This window comes from Euprymna scolopes, chromosome 36 (genome assembly GCF_053919585.1).
Source record: "Euprymna scolopes isolate OS-2025 chromosome 36, ASM5391958v1, whole genome shotgun sequence".
Classification (NCBI taxonomy): domain Eukaryota; kingdom Metazoa; phylum Mollusca; class Cephalopoda; order Sepiida; family Sepiolidae; genus Euprymna; species Euprymna scolopes.
Genome location: NC_136517.1, coordinates 93,170,803 through 93,184,591, shown reverse-complemented (window position 1 = coordinate 93,184,591; position 13,789 = coordinate 93,170,803). Strand labels below are relative to the sequence as shown.

General features: G+C 41.3%; 1 protein-coding gene, 1 non-coding gene and 2 pseudogenes across 6 annotated transcripts in view; 3 read left to right on the top strand and 1 right to left on the bottom strand.

Moving 5' to 3' along the window:
* LOC145260677 (neuroglobin-1-like) overlaps window positions 1–13,789 on the bottom strand; it is a 783,991-nt gene that overhangs the window by 726,421 nt on the left and 43,781 nt on the right. The window lies entirely within an intron of this gene.
* On the top strand, window positions 8,564–8,776 carry LOC145260864 (U2 spliceosomal RNA; annotated as a pseudogene).
* LOC145260880 (U2 spliceosomal RNA) lies at window positions 8,993–9,117 on the top strand (annotated as a pseudogene).
* LOC145260812 (U2 spliceosomal RNA) lies at window positions 9,239–9,436 on the top strand. The gene has a single exon (XR_013864374.1). It is a non-coding gene; the product is annotated as a U2 spliceosomal RNA (small nuclear RNA).

Genomic DNA, 13,789 nt, shown 5'->3' with positions numbered 1-13,789 from the left:
GGTGGAACAATAAAATTGAATATGTACAGGGTGGAACAATAAAATTGCATATGTACATGGTGGAACAATAAAATTGCATATGTACATAGTGGAACAATAAAATTGCATATGTACAGGGTGGAACAATAAAATTGCATATGTACAGGGTGGAACACTAAAATTGCATATGTACAGGGTGGAACATTAAAATTGCATGTGTACAGGGTGGAACAATAAAATTACATATGTACATGGTGGAACAATAAAATTACATATGTACAGGGTGGAACAATAAAATTACATATGTACATGGTGGAACAATAAAATTGCATATGTACATTGTGGAACAATAAAATTACATATGTACATGGTGGAACAATAAAATTACATATGTACAGAGTGGAACAATATCATTGCATATGTACAGGGTTGAACAATAAAATTACATATGTACAGGGTGGAACAATAAAATTACATATGTACAGGGAGGAACGATAAAATTGCATATGTACAGGGTGGAAACATAAAATTGTATATGTACAGGGTGGAACAATAAAATTGCATATGTACAGGGTGGAACATTAAAATTACATATGTACAGGGTGGAACAATATAATTGTATATGTACAGGGAGGAACAATATAATTGCATATGTACAGAGTGGAACAATATAATTGTATATGTACAGGGAGGAACAATAAAATTACATATGTAAAGGGAGGAACGATAAAATTACATATGTACAGGGTGGAACAATATAATTGCATATGTACAGAGTTGAACGATAAAATTGCATATGTACACTGTGGAACAATAAAATTGCATATGTACAGGGTGGAACAATAAAATTGCATATGTACAGGGTTGAACAATAAAATTGCACATGTACAGGGTGGAACGATAAAATTGCATATGTAAAGGGTGGAACAATAAAATTGCATATGTAAAGGGTCGAACAATAAAATTGCATATGTACAGGGTGGAACAATAAAATTGCATATGTACAGGGTGGAACAATAAAATTGCATCTGTACAGGATGGAACGATAAAATTGCATATGTACAGGGTGGAACGATAAAATTGCATATGTACAGGGTGGAACATTAAAATTGCATATGTACAGGGTGGAACGATAAAATTGCATATGTACAGGGTGGAACAATAAAATTGCATATGTACAGGGTGGAACAATAAAATTGTATACGTACAGGGTGGAACGATAAAATTGCATATGTACAGGGTGGAACGATAAAATTGCATATGTACAGGGTGGAGCGATAAAATTGCATATGTAGAGGGTGGAACAATAAAATTGCATATGTACAGAGTGGAACATTAAAATTGCATATGTACAGGGTGGAACATTAAAATTGCATGTGTACAGGGTGGAACAATAAAATTACATATGTACATGGTGGAACAATAAAATTACATATGTACAGGGTGGAACAATAAAATTACATATGTACATGGTGGAACAATAAAATTGCATATGTACATTGTGGAACAATAAAATTACATATGTACATGGTGGAACAATAAAATTACATATGTACAGAGTGGAACAATATCATTGCATATGTACAGGGTTGAACAATAAAATTACATATGTACAGGGTGGAACAATAAAATTACATATGTACAGGGAGGAACGATAAAATTGCATATGTACAGGGTGGAAACATAAAATTGTATATGTACAGGGTGGAACAATAAAATTGCATATGTACAGGGTGGAACATTAAAATTACATATGTACAGGGTGGAACAATATAATTGTATATGTACAGGGAGGAACAATATAATTGCATATGTACAGAGTGGAACAATATAATTGTATATGTACAGGGAGGAACAATAAAATTACATATGTAAAGGGAGGAACGATAAAATTACATATGTACAGGGTGGAACAATATAATTGCATATGTACAGAGTGGAACGATAAAATTGCATATGTACACTGTGGAACAATAAAATTGCATATGTACAGGGTGGAACAATAAAATTGCATATGTACAGGGTTGAACAATTAAATTGCACATGTACAGGGTGGAACGATAAAATTGCATATGTAAAGGGTGGAACAATAAAATTGCATATGTAAAGGGTGGAACAATAAAATTGCATATGTACAGGGTGGAACAATAAAATTGCATATGTACAGGGTGGAACAATAAAATTGCATCTGTACAGGATGGAACGATAAAATTGCATATGTACAGGGTGGAACGATAAAATTGCATATGTACAGGGTGGAACATTAAAATTGCATATGTACAGGGTGGAACGATAAAATTGCATATGTACAGGGTGGAACAATAAAATTGCATATGTACAGGGTGGAACAATAAAATTGTATACGTACAGGGTGGAACGATAAAATTGCATATGTACAGGGTGGAACGATAAAATTGCATATGTACAGGGTGGAGCGATAAAATTGCATATGTAGAGGGTGGAACAATAAAATTGCATATGTACAGAGTGGAACGATAAAATTGAATATGTACAGGGTGGAACAATAAAATTGCATATGTACAGGGTGGAACGATAAAATTGCATATGTACAGGGTGGAACGATAAAATTGTATATGTACAGGGTTGAACGATAAAATTGTGTATGTACAGGGTGGAACAATAAAATTGCATATGTACAGGGTGGAACAATAAAATTGTATACGTACAGGGTGGAACGATTAAATTGCATATGTACAGGGTGGAACGATAAAATTGCATATGTACAGAGTGGAACATTTAAATTGCATATGTACAGAGTGGAACATTAAAATTGCATATGTACAGAGTGGAACATTAAAATTACATATGTACAGAGTGGAACATTAAAATTGCATATGTACAGAGTGGAACATTAAAATTGCATATGTACAGAGTGGAACATTAAAATTGCATATGTACAGAGTGGAACATTAAAATTACATATGTACAGAGTGGAACATTAAAATGGCATATGTACAGAGTGGAACATTAAAATTACATATGTACAGAGTGGAACATAAAAATTGCATATGTACAGGGTGGAACAATAAAATTGCATATGTACAGGGTGGAACAATAAAATTGCATATGTACAGGGTGGAACAATAAAATTGCATATGTACAGAGTGGAACAATAAAATTGCATATGTACAGAGTGGAACATTAAAATTGCATATGTACATGGTGGAACATTAAAATTGCATATGTACAGAGTGGAACATTAAAATTGCATATGTACAGAGTGGAACATTAAAATTGCATATGTACAGAGTGGAACAATAAAATTGCATATGTACAGGGTGGAACAATAAAATTGAATATGTACAGGGTAGCACAATAAAATTGCATATGTACATGGTGGAACAATAAAATTGCATATGTACATGGTGGAACAATAAAATTGCATATGTACAGGGTGGAACAATAAAATTGCATATGTACAGGGTGGAACACTAAAATTGCATATGTACAGGGTCGAACAATAAAATTGCATATGTACAGGGTGGAACAATAAAATTGCATATGTACAGGGTGGAACAATAAAATTGCATATGTACAGAGTGGAACATTAAAATTGCATATGTACAGGGTGGAACATTAAAATTGCATATGTACAGGGTGGAACAATAAAATTACATATGTACATGGTGGAACAATAAAATTACATATGTACATGGTGGAACAATAAAATTACATATGTACAGAGTGGAACAATATCATTGCATATGTACAGGGTTGAACAATAAAATTACATATGTACAGGGTGGAACAATAAAATTACATATGTACAGGGAGGAACGATAAAATTGCATATGTACAGGGTGGAAACATAAAATTGTATATGTACAGGGTGGAACAATATAATTGCATATGTACAGGGTGGAACAATATAATTGCATATGTACAGGGTGGAACAATAAAATTGCATATGTACAGGGTGGAACATTAAAATTACATATGTACAGGGTGGAACAATATAATTGTATATGTACAGGGAGGAACAATATAATTGCATATGTACAGAGTGGAACAATATAATTGTATATGTACAGGGAGGAACAATAAAATTACATATGTAAAGGGAGGAACGATAAAATTACATATGTACAGGGTGGAACAATATAATTGCATATGTACAGAGTGGAACGATAAAATTGCATATGTACAGTGTGGAACAATAAAATTGCATATGTACAGGGTTGAACAATAAAATTGCATATATACAGGGTTGAACAATTAAATTGCACATGTACAGGGTGGAACGATAAAATTGCATATGTAAAGGGTGGAACAATAAAATTGCATATGTAAAGGGTGGAACAATAAAATTGCATATGTACAGGGTGGAACAATAAAATTGCATATGTACAGGGTGGAACAATAAAATTGCATCTGTACAGGATGGAACGATAAAATTGCATATGTACAGGGTGGAACGATAAAATTGCATATGTACAGGGTAGAACATTAAAATTGCATATGTACAGGGTGGAACGATAAAATTGCATATGTACAGGGTGGAACAATAAAATTCCATATGTACAGGGTGGAACAATAAAATTGTATACGTACAGGGTGGAACGATAAAATTGCATATATACAGGGTGGAACAATAAAATTGCATATGTACAGGGTGGAACAATAGAATTACATATGTACAGGGTGGAACGATAAAATTGCATATGTACAGGGTAGAACAATAAAATTACATATGTACAGGGTAGAACAATAAAATTGCATATGTACAGGGTTGAATGAAAAAATTTAATATGTATAGGCTGGAACGATAAAATTGCATATTGAGAATGTTGAACATTAAAATTGCATATGTACAAGGTGGAACAATAAAATTGTATACGTACAGGGTGGAACGATAAAATTGCATATGTACAGGGTGGAACGATAAAATTGCATATGTACAGGGTGGAGCGATAAAATTGCATATGTAGAGGGTGGAACAATAAAATTGCATATGTACAGAGTGGAACGATAAAATTGAATATGTACAGGGTGGAACAATAAAATTGCATATGTACAGGGTGGAACGATAAAATTGCATCTGTACAGGGTGGAACGACAAAATTGTATATGTACAGGGTGGAACGATAAAATTGCATATGTATAGGGTGGAACAATAAAATTGCATATGTACAGGGTGGAACAATAAAATTGCATATGTACAGGGTGGAACGATAAAATTGCATATGTACAGGGTGGAACAATAAAATTGCATATGTACAGGGTGGAACAATAAAATTGCATATGTACAGGGTAGAACAATAAAATTGCATATGTACAATGTGGAACAATAAAATTTGCATATGTACAGGGTGGAACAATAAAATTGCATATGTACAGGGTGGAACAATAAAATTGCATATGTACAATGTGGAACAATAAAATTGCATATGTACAGGGTGGAACAATAAAATTGCATATGTACAGGGTGGAACAATAAAATTGCATATGTACAGGGTGGAACAATAAAATTGCATATGTACAGGGTGGAACAATAAAATTGCATATGTACAGGGTGGAACGATAAAATTGCATATGTACAGGGTGGAACAATAAAATTGCATATGTACAGGGTGGAACAATAAAATTGCATATGTACAGGGTGGAACGATAAAATTGCATATGTACAGGGTGGAAAAAAAATTGCATATATACTGGGTTGAACGATATAATTACATATGTACAGGGTTGAACAATATAATTGCATATGTACAGGGTGGAACAATAAAATTGCATATGTACAGGGTGGAACGATAAAATTGCATATATACAGGGTGGAACGATAAAATTGCATATGTACAGGGTGGAACGATAAAATTGCATATGTACAGGGTGGAACAATAAAATTGCATATGTACAGGGTGGAACAATAAAATTGCATATGTACAATGTGGAACAATAAAATTGCATATGTACAGGGTGGAGCGATAAAATTGCATATGTAGAGGGTGGAACAATAAAATTGCATATGTACAGAGTGGAACGATAAAATTGAATATGTACAGGGTGGAACAATAAAATTGCATATGTACAGGGTGGAACGATAAAATTGCATCTGTACAGGGTGGAACGACAAAATTGTATATGTACAGGGTGGAACGATAAAATTGCATATGTATAGGGTGGAACAATAAAATTGCATATGTACAGGGTGGAACAATAAAATTGCATATGTACAGGGTGGAACGATAAAATTGCATATGTACAGGGTGGAACAATAAAATTGCATATGTACAGGGTGGAACAATAAAATTGCATATGTACAGGGTAGAACAATAAAATTGCATATGTACAATGTGGAACAATAAAATTTGCATATGTACAGGGTGGAACAATAAAATTGCATATGTACAGGGTGGAACAATAAAATTGCATATGTACAATGTGGAACAATAAAATTGCATATGTACAGGGTGGAACAATAAAATTGCATATGTACAGGGTGGAACAATAAAATTGCATATGTACAGGGTGGAACAATAAAATTGCATATGTACAGGGTGGAACAATAAAATTGCATATGTACAGGGTGGAACGATAAAATTGCATATGTACAGGGTGGAACAATAAAATTGCATATGTACAGGGTGGAACAATAAAATTGCATATGTACAGGGTGGAACGATAAAATTGCATATGTACAGGGTGGAAAAAAAATTGCATATATACTGGGTTGAACGATATAATTACATATGTACAGGGTTGAACAATATAATTGCATATGTACAGGGTGGAACAATAAAATTGCATATGTACAGGGTGGAACGATAAAATTGCATATATACAGGGTGGAACGATAAAATTGCATATGTACAGGGTGGAACGATAAAATTGCATATGTACAGGGTGGAACAATAAAATTGCATATGTACAGGGTGGAACAATAAAATTGCATATGTACAGGGTTGAACGATAAAATTTCATATGTACAGGGTGGAAAAAAAATTGCATATATACTGGGTTGAACGATATAATTACATATGTACAGGGTTGAACAATATAATTGCATATGTACAGGGTGGAACAATAAAATTGCATATGTACAGGGTCTAACGATAAAATTGCATACGTACAGGGTTGAACAATAAAATTGAATATGTACAGGGTTGAACAATAAAATTGCATATGCACTGGGGTGAACGATGACATTGCATATGTATATGGTCGAACAATAAAATGTCATATTTACAGGGTGGAACAATAAAATTTCATATGTACAGGGTAGAACGAGTTAATTGCATATGTACTGGGATTACCGATAAATTGCATATGTACAGCGTGCTACGATAAAATTGTGTACGTACAGTGTGGAACGTTGAAATAGCATAGGTTTAGCGTGGAATGATAAAATTGTATATGTACTGGGTTGAACAATAAAATTGTATATGTAGATGTTTGAACGATAAAATTGTATATGTACAGTATGGAACGATTTAATTGCATATGTACAGGGTCGAACGATAAAATTGTATATGTACAGGGTAGAACCATAAAGTTGCATATGTACAGGGATGAACGATGACATTGCATATGTACAGGTTGGAATAATAAAATTGCATATGTACAGGGTGTAACGATAACATTGCATATTTGAAAAGGGGGAAGTGACTGGTATACCGTTGATATAGGTTTTATTAACTAGCAAAGAATGCAAGAGATATTGTTTTCGTAAAGTGTTATAAAGTCGGAATGGGTTCCTCCTTGCAAAGGTGAATAATCTATTACATTTTATTATTGCTAGTTTTGTTGGTTGGTTTTTTTTTTACGGCATATCAACTATTTTCCGGTTAGTTTGTGCCGAATCCAGTGATTTTGAAGAAAAATCTTTTTATTGAATATATATTTTTAAAAAGTCGTTTTCTATTTAACCTATAGTCGGGACCCTAACAAGTAGTTCTACTCTGGGTCAGAGTGGACCTGGGAGCAATGTCGATTAAAGTGTGTCTGGGGCCTCATCATTAGATAAAGTTTAAGGTCATATCCAGGACTATTACCGCTAGGAATCTTTGATCGAGACGATGCTGTAAGGGCAGGCCACAAGAGTAAGTTGGATTTGTATTTATTGCCCCGTCTTTAGGGCAAACATTTTGGTTTGTGTTATTTTTGAAATATATTTTTCTGTTAAATTTACAGGTTTATATGCGAAAGGTGTTAGTAAAATCTAATATATAAAAGGCTATAAGTCTGTCTGTCTGTCTGCCTGTCTTTCTGTCTGTCTGTCTGTCTGTGTCTCCATATTTCCAAACTCTATCTCTTCCGAAACTAAAAGTCCCAGAACGGCCCTAGGGGTCTCAAATAATTGGATTTTTTTATGAACCGTTCTTTTATGGGTCTTTGGCCGATTAAACTAATTTTTAAGGGGTCAAAAAAAGTCAAAACTGAAAAAATCGTCAGAGATTCTGTACAACCATCTTTAGTCTATAGTTGCGTTCAAGCGACTCTATAAGTGACTCGGCCGGTCGGTCGGTCGGTCGGTCGGTCTATCGGTCGGTCTGTCCGTAACACTTTTGTGCTTGGCCTTTTTGGTTAAGGTCTGTTCTTAATAGATGCTGTTCTTAGCTTTTTAAGCTTTTCTTGGCCTTTTGGCCAAGATCAAAGTATAGTATCTGTTCCGGCAGATACTGCACTTGAGATAATTTGTACCAGTCAATGGAGGGGAAACCCTCTATACTGGGACAATTATTATTTTTGGTAACCAGAGTGACCCCTTTTAGGGGAGCTGGTTTTTACCTCACATTAAAAACGGCCTTGTGCTTAATTTGCTCAGTGGGGGAGCAAATAAATACCATCTGTTCCGGCAGATACTGCATGCAAAGGCCATATGTGGGAGCAAATCCACATATAAGACCTTGATCAATGTAGGGACAACCCTTCATACCAATTGGCACTATCCAGCTCCCCGTCTCCCTGGGGAGTTGGTCCCCATTTCTCCTTCACTCCTCACATGAAAAAGCGGCCCTGTGTCTAATTTGCCCGGGTGGGGAGCAAATAAATACCCATTTCTTGGCTTTTTGGCCAAAATCAAAGTGTAGTATCTGTTCCGGCAGATACTCCAAGGAAAGACCATATTTGGAGTTTCCCCCACATATAAGACCTTGGTCAATGTAGGGGTAACCCTTCATACCGATTGTCACTATCCAGCTCCCCTACTCCCCGGGGAGTTGTTCCCCATTTCCCCTTCACTCCTCACATGAAAAATCGGCCTTGTGCCTAATTTGCTCGTGAGGGGGGGCAAATAAATACCCTTTTCTTGGCCTTTTGGCCAAGATCCAAGTGTAGTATCTGTTCTCTCAGTTACTAAACTTTCCGCCACCGGGCTTTCGGGCTAGGTTAAGGTGTTTTCATACTAACTTTCGTTAGCAAGGACCGACCCCCTCCTTTGGGGAGTCAGGACCTAAAGGACCGACTCCACATTTGTGGGAGCTTGGACCCGGAAACCGATCCCCTCTTTTGGGAGACTGGAATCTCGGGACCAGCACCACTAGCTGGTAGTTGAGACCTGCTTTTGTTGTTTTTTTTGCATGCATTTTTTCTTCGTTCCGGTCTCTTCCCTCTAGAGACAGGGGATGGTCTAATTTCTCCACACTTAATTGCCTGAGCAGCACTCTGACCTGCCAGGCCCAAACTTTGTCTATCTTCGCTGCTCTCCCAGTGGATCGAGCAGACAGGGTTCTCTTTCTCGCTTCCGTTGGGGTTAGTTAGTGGGTAGGGTGACGTGGGGTAGGGCGGGTGCTTCGTTTCTGCTCCCCTCTGTGGGCAGGGATGCCTATCCCCTCTCTCTCTTAATTGCGACGCGGCACTCTGACCCGCTAGCACCCACTGCGTCTTTCTTCTCTGCTCTCCCCCCTCGCGGGGGGATCTGAGCTGCTAACCCGACATCCCCGTGAGGGGAAGTCAAAAACTCTAATTTCTTCAAAGTCCGCTCCTCCCCCTCCCCCCCTCCATTCCCCTGGGTTTTCTTTTCCCCCACTACACTTTGGTCCGCGCCAGCGGCCAGTGCAACCGCCACGATGCCAGGCAGGAGGGGTACGTCACCCCAAATGCGCAGCATCTCAACTGCGAACGACTCCCTATGTGAGGGAGCTGATGCATCTCCCGGCGAGACGGCGCCAGGAAACAAGGTAGGGCCCCGGCGCGCGGCGACCTTGGAAGAAAGCGGGAGGGTAGGGCCGCAGCCCGCGGCGACCCCCCGAAAAGCACCTGCAACCGCTCCCCACGAGGGCAACCCAGCGGAAAAAGCTGCCGTTAAGTCACTAGCTGGGGAAAGTGCAGAACCCAGCCAACCAGCTGCACCCCAGGACGGCAGAACCAAGGGAGGAAGACCGGGGAACCCATCCCCCGCTCCCCCTAAGGGCGACTCCCCAACAGAAAAGGAGGAAAACAGCACCGCGGACCAAACCGAGGCGCTGGATGAAGATGTAATAGCCTCCATCTGCTCACTATTCGGCGGGGAAGACAGTGATTGGCCCCCCAACACTCCCCAAGAGGACCAAATACGGAAAAGGGGTGACTCTCCGGCCAGTGGTAACAAAAGCAAGCTGGAAGGAGAGACACCCTTGACAGTACCCACCAAGGCTCCAGCTGGGAACACGGCACCAGAAGGGGAGACACCTCCATCCCCCAAGGGGACAGCCACCCAGCAAAAAAAGAAAATAAGAAAGGGGAGCGGCCCGGAGAGCAAACCAAGCCAGGACGAAACAACGCCAAAGACACAATGGCCTACTTTGCCTGGTAACGGCCCAGTTCCGAAGCCAAAAATGCCCATAACAGGAGAGAGCCCCACAACACCAGCTACGCCCCCCAACCCGAGTCCAGCTGACACCCACCAGGATGGAGGACCGGCATGGGGCCCCAAAGAGCAGCAAGGGAAGTTGACGCCCGAAGACTACAGAGCACTCTTCGACTCCACTTACAAGGAGTATACCCAGGGGAACAACATCCAACCCCTCCCGGGTCAAGTGGAAGTTCTGGAGAAAAGAGTGCTCTCGCTGATAACTTCAGACACCAAGACAAGGGGTCTGACGGGCGTCAACAAGGACACCATGATGAACGTGTTGCTGGAACAGAACATTCCCGCCAACTACATCTGTAGAAGGAGTTACGCACAGTGGGATGTTCTGCTCCCCACCTCCGAAGACGCAGTCAGGCTGTCCAGGACCTGCCATCAGAGCAGGAACATAAAGCTCCAACCCATCTATATGAACAAGAGGAGAGCAAATGTTTCTGCTCTAAACGTCCCCTGCTATATGGAGGCCAAACAACTGGGGGCTATCCTAAGCCAGTATGGGGACGTAGAGGAAGTCACCCCGGTCCGCGGATTAAGAAACATCATGACCGGGGACTACAAAGTACAGATGGTCCTGGACAAGGCTGGATTCTACGCCATCCCAGCCACACTCAAGTTCGGAGAGTGGACACTCTCCCTTATAGTGGAAGGGAGGAGGCCTCATTGCTGGCTGTGCACACAACAAGGGCATATGGCGAAGGACTGTCCAAAGAGGAATGGAGGGAAGAAGCCCACAAAAGCGGCGGGAACAAGCGTGACAACAAATCAAGCCGCTGCTCCCGCGCCGGCCGCAAATCCTCCAGAGGCACCGACAGGCTGGGTGACGGTTGTAAAGAAAGGCAAGATCAACAAACAGCCATCCTTGCAGACAGTCACCCAAGACCAAGAACAACCGAAGAGCGAGACGGAGAAAATGGACACACAGACACCCTCCTCCTCAAACAAGAGGAAACTACCAGAATCTGAGGAGGAGGCCGCGTCAGAGGCAGAGGAAGAGACAACAACAGTCTCTATGGCCCTGAGCGCAACAGAGATCAGGAGGGCCAGGAGGAGGAAAAGCCGCAAGACACGCGCAAACCCTCCTACCCCCACTGAGACTGAGAAGGACTCCCTCGCAACAACAACACAGGATGAGCCCCCTGTGATCCCAACACCCCAGCAACCCGAACAACCTTCCCCCTCTCCTATAAAGGCCCCAAGAAACTCTTCCCGCCCCTCATCCCGTGACAGGAGCCAAAAAGAAGAAAACGAGCAGGCTACCCCCTCCCCAAGCGCTCAGCCTCCCCATCAACCAAAAGAGGTCCCCTCCCCCACTCCCAAAGTCCGCACTGAACGGACCAAAAAGCTCCCCTTCCTGCCAGGAAGCAGGATTTGTGAAACAGACCCTCTCCAACCGGCTCCGGACCTTAAAGGACAACAGAAGGTCCGGTACAATAAACTCAAAAACTTTGAAAAAGTCGGTGGAGACCTAGTAACAGACCCCACTAAATTCAAGGACGCTCCCTTGTTGACCACTTTCGTTAGGGTCGACAAGGACGCTAGGACTGGAGGAATGTGGGCAATGATTAAGGCAGCGAAGAATGCGATCCCAGGCCAGCAGCTGGTGGATAGGGACCATCCTTCGCTGACCAACATTTTCTTTAAATGTGAGGGTAGAATCCCCATGTATGTACACCCATCGCTATACAGGGCACTCAAACTAACCTTCCCCCTGGACGTGGGGGGCGTGGCCAAGGATGGATCACCTTCATCGGATTTACTTACCGGCAGCCTTGGCCAGGCCTGCCATGTCCTCACTGCCCAGGATTTCAGACCCGTCTGTGACAGTGCTTGAGGTAAGTGATCATGTCTTTGAACTTGGCTACATTGAATGTGAGGGGCATCAGGTGTCGAAGCAAGGCCTCGCGCGTTGTGAGAGACTTGGTGTCCCTCAAGGTAGATATTGCCGCTATCCAGGAGACCCACTTTGTTTGTGACGCGGATTGTCAGGTGCTGGTAAACGATTACGATGTCTACTCAGCATATGGCAATACCTATAGTCGTGGAATTTCCTTGCTAGTGAGTCGCACCCTGTCAGCGTCGGTGAATGTTGTTCACGCAGGCGAGGACGGGCGGGCGCTTGTTGTTGATGTTGCTGTTAATTGTAGTGTTTTTCGGATTGTTGCTGTTTATGCTCCCAATGCTGCTGTAGAGAGGGCAACCTTTTTTCGACGGTTGGAGGGCTTCTTAGTGGATCCGGAACGGTTAGTTTTAATGGGGGATTGGAATGCAATCCTTGATCCCAAAATAGATAAGGTCGGGGGGACTAGCGGGTCGGCGTGGTGTGACAGCAGTCTGTCTGACCTGATAGCCTCGTGCGATCTCGTCGACAGATTTCGTCTGGATCATCCTGGGCGGGAGATGTGGACGTGGCATCCTGTAGTGCCTTCCCATCCAAGCACTTACTTGGATCGGATGTTAGTTAGAAGAGGCGATGTAGACTTCCTATCTTGCCCCACGTTCCACTTGCTAGGACACTCGGACCATAAACTTGTTATGGCCCGTTTGAGCTTAAGTGCTAGGCCTAAACTGGCCGGATACTGGAAGTTCAACAGCACCTTGTTGGAGCTGGAGGACTACCGGTTGAAGCTCACTGAGCTAATTCAGCGGGCTTTAGTGGGGGCGGTTACAGGGAGTAAGTGGTGGGTTAGTCTCAAGGCCAAAATTAGGCGCTTCTCTGTCCAGTATAGCCAACGCCTCGCGATAGATAAGGCTAAGGCAAAGAAGCGTTTAGAGGATAAGCTGACCCGGGCGGTGGAGGGGGGGGACCCCCTAGAGTTAGCACTAGCTAAACAAGATCTCAACCGCTTGGCTAGCGAGCGGTATGAAGGTCAAGTAGTTAGGGCTAGGTTAAACAAAGTTTCTAACGAGGCTGTGAATGTTGACGCTGTTGAGCATAAGGCTGCTTTAAGGCGCGGTTCGGATGGGTACATTCGTAAAGTACATAACCTGGAAGGACACCCCTTA